We start from the raw sequence: 9,585 nt of genomic DNA, 5'->3' as shown, positions 1-9,585 counted from the left end.
ATGTTGATTATGTACCACATTTAAGTGTACTGATAGTCCTATTTACCCTTATCTTTTCAAATGCTATAAAAAACCCCAATATCTTCCCCTTGAAAGTGAAAAGTCAGGAAAAGACAATGTGCATATACCCATTTCTATGGCTTACATATCTGAAAGTGATCAGCAAAGCTTCCTTCTATTTTTCACTTGTTTTCCTGTAGTACATAGTGTGCTGTGGCCTACCACTTTAAACAGGCCATTCTTTGTTAGCGAAAAGCACTTGCGTCCCTAAAAGGAATGAAGCTAATTTCTGTAGAAAGTACGGCTGTGGCCCAATCTGAGCTCCTCTTGCTTGTTTACACATTCTTGGAAATCAGCTAAGAAAGTGCACAGGGGGAAAAAGGAAGATTTTGTGCAAAGACGTTCCTAACTTTGAGATAGCATCAAAGGAGCAGGGAAGAATCTCCAGAAACAGTATTTTTACCATTCATCTAAACAGATAGAAAAGAGATAATTTTTAGAAAACATCAACATTTAGGAACTTGGGTTTTTATTAAAAAGAATAGATGAAGTGGTGAATGGGGGCAATACACATCAGAGTTGGTCGAACTCCGTCTAGCCTGCAGCTTGACTTATAGAAACTTGCAAATCGTTCTGTGTATGTTAAGCTTCAGAGACATGAGTAGTCAATGTGGACGACACGTGATCCAGCAACTCCCGAGGAGTCTGAGCAAGCAGAGGCATGCTCTGGCAGCCCACGGTACCCACACAGGGGGTTCACATCATTTAGTGGCATTTAGCTCGCCTTTTCATGCGCCAGTCATTTTTTTTTCCATTCATTGCTGTAATAAAATCTTTTACGAGCTGGGTGAGAAAAGGTATTTAAAGATTAGTTCATGGCTAAACTCTTTCACCCTGTCTCACAGTCAACCAAGGCAACTGGGGAGGCTGGGAGGAATGTTCAGAGTAGGGATCTAGCTGGGTATGAGTGTACCCAGTGCAGAGCACTGTGAGAGGGGAGCAGCAGTGTCTGTAAGTCTGCTCTTTCACTGACACTGCCTTTGTTCACAGATTCACTACTAACACACCACCCAGGACTGAACCACAACAAGCTGGAAATCAGAAGAGGTTTCAAAGTTTGTCATTATGAAGAAAAGAAAATGATACTAAGAAAGGCAAGAGAAGTTAAAGTTTCTAAAGCTTTTAATATCTAAATGGTAATTAAAATTAATTCCCCTCTGCATTTTCCTGTGAATTAAAAAGGAATGGGATGGGAGGAAATTGCTGTAGCGTTGCAAAACACAGAGGCACAACTTTTGACCCTAAGAAGTTTTAGACAACAATTTTAGGAAGAAAAAAACTAACAAAAAATCAGTTCTGTACCTTTTTAATTACCTTGGCAAAAGAACAGGTGGCATTTTAAAGAAAAAGTTTGAAATAGAACAAGCTTGAAAAACACAGAAATTCTGTACTGCTCAGTGAAAGGACTTGTCTAGTCTCGAGTGACTCTGCTAATATTAACAAAAATAGCAAGTGTTAGAGGATTATTATTACACCTTGAATGTATGGCAAATAGTATATTTAATAAGGTTTTTATACGGCGTTAAAACAGACTCAGCAACGTAAAGCCCACTGAGCAAAACAAACATTACTTGATTATTACTACGAGAATAAAAGGGTCAGAAGATTGCTTTAGCTCATCAAGCTTAACTGAGCAGAGACATATCATATCAAGTATTTGCATAGTTTAAAAAGCTGCTTCTGTAGTAGTTTCCTCCAGCAAAAGTTAAACAGACCGTACTTCTGTATTCTTATTCAGCAAGGGAACACGATTTATTTCAATGACTGTTTCCTCTCCTTGCAAATCTTTACCCAGCCAAAAAATCTATACACAGGACTATATAATCACTATTTAAATAGAAAAGATGGTTGAATTAATAAGTGATTTCTAGCTCAGCTTAATTTACTTAGCTCCAGATTCCTTGAATAATACCAAGGTCTGATACACACGCCTGCTTACTCGTTCCATTTACAGAGCAGAGCGAGTTTTCCCAAGAGAGCAACAAATGGGCAGAGCGTCACATTTTCAAAGATCACAATCCCCGTGCAAATCAAGCTGAACTGGAAATTACCCTGGCAGACAGAGACGTGTAAATAGAGAATCACTTACCCCACTTCTCTTACAAGAACTACAAAGTTTTAAAGAGTCAGGATCTTTGAATACTTCAGGGAAAACGCAGTATGCAGCTGCTGCTTTAAGCCCGTAAATTGGACGGTACTGACATTATAATCAACTGTTTCTGACACAAAGCTCGCGAGAGTTGGCAGCAGCAACTTGATCTGCAGGCAGCCGCTCTTCACTATCTGACATCTGCTCAAAGGCTAGTGGTACAGTTGTAGAAATGCTACAGAGAGAAACCCGTTTTGGAGAAAATCAGGCATGAGCTTTTTATAGGAAAGGGGAGATGCAGAGATTTGTACCTAGCGCAGGGCAACAATTTTATAATCTAGAAAGGTAAACAGAATTATAAATATACTAAAATCCTGCCTCTCCTTCTTCTTTCTTAGAGCGCTGATCTCACCTGCACTTTTTTGCTGGTGTTCAGCTCAAGATTACAATAATTTTGAAGTACCGGAAGCTTTTGTTTTCACTGTAGATAAGTAGTTATTTTTGGTTTTAAGCAACTGTGGCAGATAAGAGAGGAGTGTCCTCTGCACAGATATGGCAACAACTGGCAAGCATGGGCTGTATTACTTGACTCCTGGCCATCTGTAGGCTTCTGTAGAAATCTGCATTGTCCTCTTCTGATGTTAGGGTAAAAAAACGGTACCTATATGGTGTCGCATGCTGTTTTCTCTCTCTTCTTAGGCTTCAGATAGGAAATCACCCATGCTGCTTAGTACACCTGACACCTTTCTTTTGCCTGAACCTCTTAAGCATTGTTTCCACCAGAAATCAGCGCTGCAGGTGCAAAGCCAGTCTAAAGCGCAGGTCAGAGTTGTCTGGGTTGCAGCACAGCTGGGGACATGTCCCACAATACGGGGGAGATGTTTAAATTACAAATATTTCAAGGTACAAATGAAGCCAGAATGCAGAAGAGGGGTGGAGAAGATAAATAAATTACATACACTCCCCCTTACGCAATGTCTTGTCAATCTCACATCCTTGAGCCACCACGTGAAACCAGAAGGCCACCCCTTGGTGGTGGGGCTGCTGGTCCCCAGCAGCATCTGCTCTCTACCTCTCCTCTGAAAAAAGCAACTTTTCCACAGTTTAAGGTTTTCTTCTACCAAGAGCCTTTGCTTCCTCTGTTAGAGCTGATGGCAATTACTTTCCCTCTGTTTAATAATCAAACTACAGCTCTGTTTCAATTACACAAAAGCAATATTTGGCAATGCATAGAACAGGAATAAAGCAGAAATAAAAAGTTAAGTATGAAGTTTATAGACCTTGACATGGAGACTACAAATGATTTTTAAAAGCTGGCATGTGAAATAATGTTTTAATAGAGAAAAGCTCAAGAAAGCATGGTCATTTAATTTCCCCCAGTAATTTTACAGTCTACCTTTAGGATCAGGCATTCAATAGGTATATTGCAGGGACTTGTCCATTGGAGAGGATATGACCCAGTCTAAATCTAAACCAGGTTATAAATCCCTAAGCTTTCAGCATGGAAGTGTCCAATATAGTTGCAAGTTGGGAATTCAGAATACTTAGCTGAGATTGTTATCTCACTAATGTAAATAGAAATATTTACTAACAAAATAGGATTAATTCAGAGTCAAATCTAGTGGTAACCTGCCGATCAAAAGGTTTCCTGCAGGAAATGCTAAGTTGTGCTCTTTAAATTAAGGCAGTTTTCAATATTCTCTGACATGGGCATTCATTGACTTTCTCTAGCACCTCTTCAACCCGTTTGAGATAGCATCAAAGAAACATGGCCAGCTGACACACATTTGCTTCATTTCCATGATATCAGAGGAATGGATCATGAGATCCAAATCTTGTCAGAAGCCACTTTTAAATAAGGTTTTTCTGATGTTTGTGACAAACCATTGTATTCTCAACCCTCATCACTGCCTTGAGCAGTAGAGAAACAGAGTGCTGTTTCTGGCTTCATGTGTTTTCCAGTGTTGGCCGTGTTGTCCTACATCTGCTGTCACCACTGTTCTCTTCTCCTCACCCTGAGGGAAGATCTTATTGCGCTCTACAACTATCTGAAAGGCAGTTGTAGTGAGGCAGGTGTTGGTCTCTTCTCCCAAGTAACTAGCAATAGCATGAGAGGCAATGGCCTCAAGCTGCGCCAGGAGAGGTTTACATTGGATATTAGGAAAAATTTCTTTACTGAAAGAGTGGTCAGGCATTGGACCAGGCTGCCCAGGGAAGTGGTGGGTTCACTGTCCCTGGAGGTGTTCAAAAAACGTGTAGATGTGGCTCTTCAGGACATGGTTTAGTAGGCACGGTGGTGATGGGTTGACCGTTGGGCTTGATGATCTTAGAGGTCTTTTCCAACATTAATGATTCTGTAATTCTATGATTTCTGCTCCCCTTTACAGTGCCCGGGGCACCTGAAACAGCCTCCTGCTCTGAGGCAGGCACAGTTACTAAATGCAACATTTGGAGCATTTCTATGGACTCTGACAAGGTGACCCTGGGGTAAGTGAATCAACTGTCTCAGGTGGTGGGAAACATTGAGGTCAGCCTTGGGGTTACCTGGATGTCTTCAGGGAAAGGGGCATTAGGACAGGCTCTTTAGACTGTTATGCTTCTCGACTATTATACTTTCGTCTAATGTTAGACTATTATGCTGTACTTTTTAAGAAAACTAAGCCCTCTTCTATGATTTTTTCCTTTAATTAAAAAATTAACATATAAATTACAGTTTCACAACTGTGTGCTGTGAGAGGAAACACTTATTTTAGTTATTACTTAGTTTACTAAAAATACCTGCACGAACGTTAGAGATTAAATACACTTAATGCCTTTAGTAATTTTGTGTAGAATGGTCATTTTCTCAGTTTTCCTTTGGGAGCTTGAAAGGAAAGGAGGTACGAACGAGCAGTTAGAACACCATATGTGTGTGTGTGTATGTGTACATATAGAAGAGCTGTTATACATACATATATATATTTACGTATACTGGTATTATTAAATATCTCTATCTTCCTATCTATAATACTGTGCTTTCTGAGGTCATGTAAAATTTTGTTTAAGGCAAGGTTCTTAAAAATCACCACCAAAGATAAAAATATCTTTTTATCATGTAACATATATGTATGAAATAGGTCTCACATGGACATAGGAATTTTGATAGGAGAGATGTCCAAGTCTCTTAAGAAATGAAAGCAAAGGGCAGCTGTAGGAAAGATTGACATCTGGTAGCCTAAGAAGCCTAAAGAATTTCAACAATATGCATTATAGGAATAGCAAACATTTTTGTCATGATGTAGTTCATTATTAAACTGCCCTTCAGGACATTACCTACTCATATGCAGATGTATACACTTACAAATATCCTAGATTATGTACATTCTGGATCGTTTTCAGGAGTTACCTAGTAGATCTGAGAAATCTATGAGCAACAAAACTGTTTGGAAAAAGATGTATTATCTCAGGCATTTCTAGTGGAAAACATGTGCAGCTCTCCCAAGGTTTCCTCTGAGCTTTCAAGGTCTATTTGCACATGAAGAGTCCCATTCACCAGGTTTGATCCTGCTCTTTCAAGACATCTACCGCCTCAGAAAGACCACCTGGCCTCCTGTAAGGATAACTGGCCTGAAACGCTTTGCAAATGTCACTTCAAAGTAAAGGATATCACACATGAAGCGTGTGCATGTGTGAGGAAATATTTACATGCTAATAGTATGTAAAAGCAGGAAACATTTGTATTTTTTTAATTGCTGAGAGGCAAATCAAAAGGCAAATTATAGCTAAACTATATGAAACGTCATTTGTATGAAAATGTGGAGAGGTTTTGTTTTAACTCCAGCCTCGGTAAGATCCCGCGGGGGGCTCGGCCATCTCTGATCCCTGGCTGAGTTTTCCTGTTGAGCATCTGTGTGACCTTGGCTCGAACCTCTGAGAAAACTGCTAGTTGTGAGAAAAAGCTGTGAGGAAAACAAACAAACTCAAGCTGTACAAGATGTGAAAGGTGAAATTGCAGACAGGAATACGATTGCCCAGATGGGGACAGTTAACAGCTCAAGGACTCGGGAGGGAAAAACACCAAAGCTGCAAGCTGTGAAATCTTCAGGTGCAAACATAGAGGACAGGAGCTCAGCAACAGTGAGGAACTACTGATGCTCAGCTTTGGGGCTTGCATCCACGTTATTGTCCTGTGCATATTAGGAAATGAATCATTGTCTTCACTTTTAAACTGAGTATACCCTGCTTGTAGCACATCTTTCCATGCCTAAACACAGTGACCCCGAAAGGTTACACCTTGCTCCTCTTTCTTTATTTCTTTTGCAAATCTCATACTTGGTACCACACACAGCACCTCTGTGTACCCAGGAATGTAAAACAAGGACTTCCTAAATAAACTTGGAGACAGCTGAAATGTTGCTACAGGTGATTTCAGCTGGTGGTCAGACCCGTCTGAAATTGTGTGCTTATTCTGGTTTTTCAAAGAAGCCTCACTCCAGAGGAGTTTCCAGGACTAGCAGAAGTTCCCAGCAATAGATCTGAAGTGTAATTTGATAATATTAGGAAAGGTGTCTCAGATACATACCACGAAAATGGATACCAATTTATTAAGTATACAGAAGACACTAACTCTCATATAAACCATTAAACTTGATTATATTTTCCTCGTATTGGTTCAATTATGATCTGCTGTACCTTTCTCCTTATTACTCTAATTATGGGTTGGTATAATTTCCTCTTTATTAGCACAATTATGGCCTGTACTTTTATAAAATTCTTGGAGAAATCAGAGCCAATTAGAAAATATAGGCAGTTAAAAGATTAAGATATTATTATTATTTCTTTTGAATGTTCACTTACTCTTAATTCCTCACGGTAGTCTTACATAACTCAGTATTTTGTCTTATATAGGGATCAGATTCAATAAAGAAAATAAAAAATGATTAGTGTATACACAGTATGACTTGCATGACGGTATTGTAGCCAGGTGTTTAGCTTGTAAGAAAACAGGCAGAATTAGAGTGTCAGCAAAGAGCTGAAATATTTTATGACCATGATAAAGCTAATTAAATTATAAGTGAAGTTTCACAGATTTCTGGTGAAGATTGATTAATTGACAATACTACTGTTTTCCATTTCTGTTTCCTTTTTCTTTCCTACAAATAGTAAAGCTCTAATTATTAAAAATTATGTGAAGATATCTGAATAACCAAGCTTGGTTTCTGGTAATCACCTACCAGTGCGAAGTTCTTAGAGACAATATGTCCTCTCATACACAAAATCTGTGAATAACTAAGAAGTCAGTTATGAGCTCATTTGAATCTGTTAATTAGAACTTCTATCTGAAAAGTGGGAACTCTTCCCAATTCTCAGTTCTCACAATTCTCACTCTAGGCCTCATCACTAATATAATCCTCATTCTTTCAGTTTCTGCATCGACAAGAGAGATACACATCTCTAATGAAAAATACCATGGAGATGTTCAAAGGTTTAACTTAAGCCATTCAAAGGTTTAGCTTAAGCCATTGAAAGGTTTAGCTTAAGCCACTGCAGTTTTCTGATTTCAATTTCACCCAGCATGTCGAAAATAGGAATGAAAGTATTGAGCCTCACATCAGGACCTGCTGGGACCTGTGGGTGGGAAGTTACAGAAGAAACAAGCTCAGTGTGCCCTAGTCCACCCTCCAATAAATGAGTCACAGACCGGAATATGTCACAGCTATAGATTTTAGCGGAAATAATCAGGTGTTTGCCATGTGATAAATCTTCAGATCTGCTGGTGCCCGGTTGTTGCTCTGCGTGAGTCTGAAGGATGTGGGAGAGGAGGTCTGAGAGATTGCTGCTGCCCACAAGCAACGAAGGCAGGTGGGCTGCACCTTTCCAATGGCTTTGCTCAAGTAGGCAGAAGGCAGTGTCGATGTTAGTCGACTTCAGGTCACATGGTTTTTTTTTTCCTTGCTATGACTGCATCAAGGCAAAATTAAAAAATATTGCAGAGCCATTTTTCCTTTATTCTCTATAATTCACAGCTGAATTGATCTCTTTGCCTATGTGTTTCGTGAAAGAATATAACTTTGGGAAAAACAGATGACCTTGGAAGAGGTTGAGCTTATTTTGTTACCACTGCAGCACAGCAACACATAGGCACACACTGACCTCTGCCATGGGGTCGAGCCCAGAGACTATTACACTTATGAAAGCTCAGGCACTGCTGAGCACTGTTGTAGTCCCATCAGAGAAGCAAACTTCTCAGTCTGAGTGACTTTCTAACAGAAGTCTCCTTCATTCTGTGGATGTGCAAGTGTTGTGTAATCATGAAAATCTCATCACAAACATCTGTGCAAATTTTTCAGGACGATGCCGTGGTTGGTGAATATCAGGTAATTCATCACAATACCATCTGCTTGAAAAATCGAGTTGTCAGAACAGGTGGCTTAGCAGTAAAGCGCAGTAGACTCCCCCAGGTCTTCCTATATGCCTATATATTTAGTACATAACATTAACTTAAAGGTAATATGATGTTCAAAATGTGATGCTCAATATTAAGTTCAAGGAAACAAGTCAAAATACTAAGGACATTTTGATTCCAACATTGTCCTTAAAACAATTATGTTAAAAAAAAGAGAAGAGTTCTTCATCAGTAACCTTCATTAGTTCATTAACAGTACATTCTGCTCATGGTTATTCTGTCCTATGCAATTTCTTGAGATATTAACCGACCCCATAAACTTGTCCTATCTTCCTCTCGCCTTTGTCACCAAGGAGACCATGCAAGCCTGAAACAACACTGACTTTTCCCAGTCCCTTTCCCCCTATCATGTAGTAACATTTTAACACTGAAAACAATCCGTAAGTGTATTTTCCCTTAGCAGGGGTTGCGGCAGGTTGAAACGGGAAAGGAAAACTTCAGTGCACTGACAGAGAACATGGCACCACGGGCAGACCTTGTGGACCTTGGCTGGGGAGAAGAGGCATGTTTAGCAGTTGCGGGAACGTTATGATTCTCTGCTCATTCTCTCACTTTTGCCTCAAGGCAGGTTCAGCACAAAATGCACAGACAGTCTGCAACCTGAAGGACTTGCTATTTAGGTTATCAGACGCAGGGATACTGGGAAATTATAAGAAGTGCCCAAGATCATCAGGAAGACCGAATTGCATTCAGACACCCAGAACTTTAAAACACCATCCTTCTTGGTTTGTTTTAAATCCCCCAGTTCTATAGATGCAGTGTGGTAGGTTTTCTCTCAATGTATTACTAAAATATGAAGATGTTTTTGATGGTAATCTTGAATAAAAGCAGCACTTTCATCCATTTTCCACAGTAAACAGAAGTCATCCCTTGGGATTCAGAGCCTGCAATTTCTAAAAGTCACCACAGGCAATAATCAAAAGAAGTTGCTGCAGAATACTCCTGGGCTCCTGAGCTGGCAGACGTACCACGGCGAAGGAAAGCCACTCCA

At 39.8% G+C, this 9,585-nt stretch overlaps 1 protein-coding gene across 1 annotated transcript in view; it reads right to left on the bottom strand.

Moving 5' to 3' along the window:
* The window catches only part of BCHE (butyrylcholinesterase), a 36,145-nt gene extending 33,877 nt beyond the window's left edge, over positions 1-2,268 (bottom strand). Inside the window, exon 1 of the mRNA XM_009939999.2 lies at positions 2,150-2,268. The gene's annotated coding sequence lies outside the window, so the exon portion shown is untranslated. The remainder of the gene's footprint in view (positions 1-2,149) is intronic.
* Positions 2,269-9,585: the final 7,317 nt, after the last annotated feature.

This window comes from Opisthocomus hoazin, chromosome 4 (assembly GCF_030867145.1).
Source record: "Opisthocomus hoazin isolate bOpiHoa1 chromosome 4, bOpiHoa1.hap1, whole genome shotgun sequence".
NCBI lineage: Eukaryota > Metazoa > Chordata > Aves > Opisthocomiformes > Opisthocomidae > Opisthocomus > Opisthocomus hoazin.
This window is presented reverse-complemented; position numbering and strand designations above follow the sequence as displayed.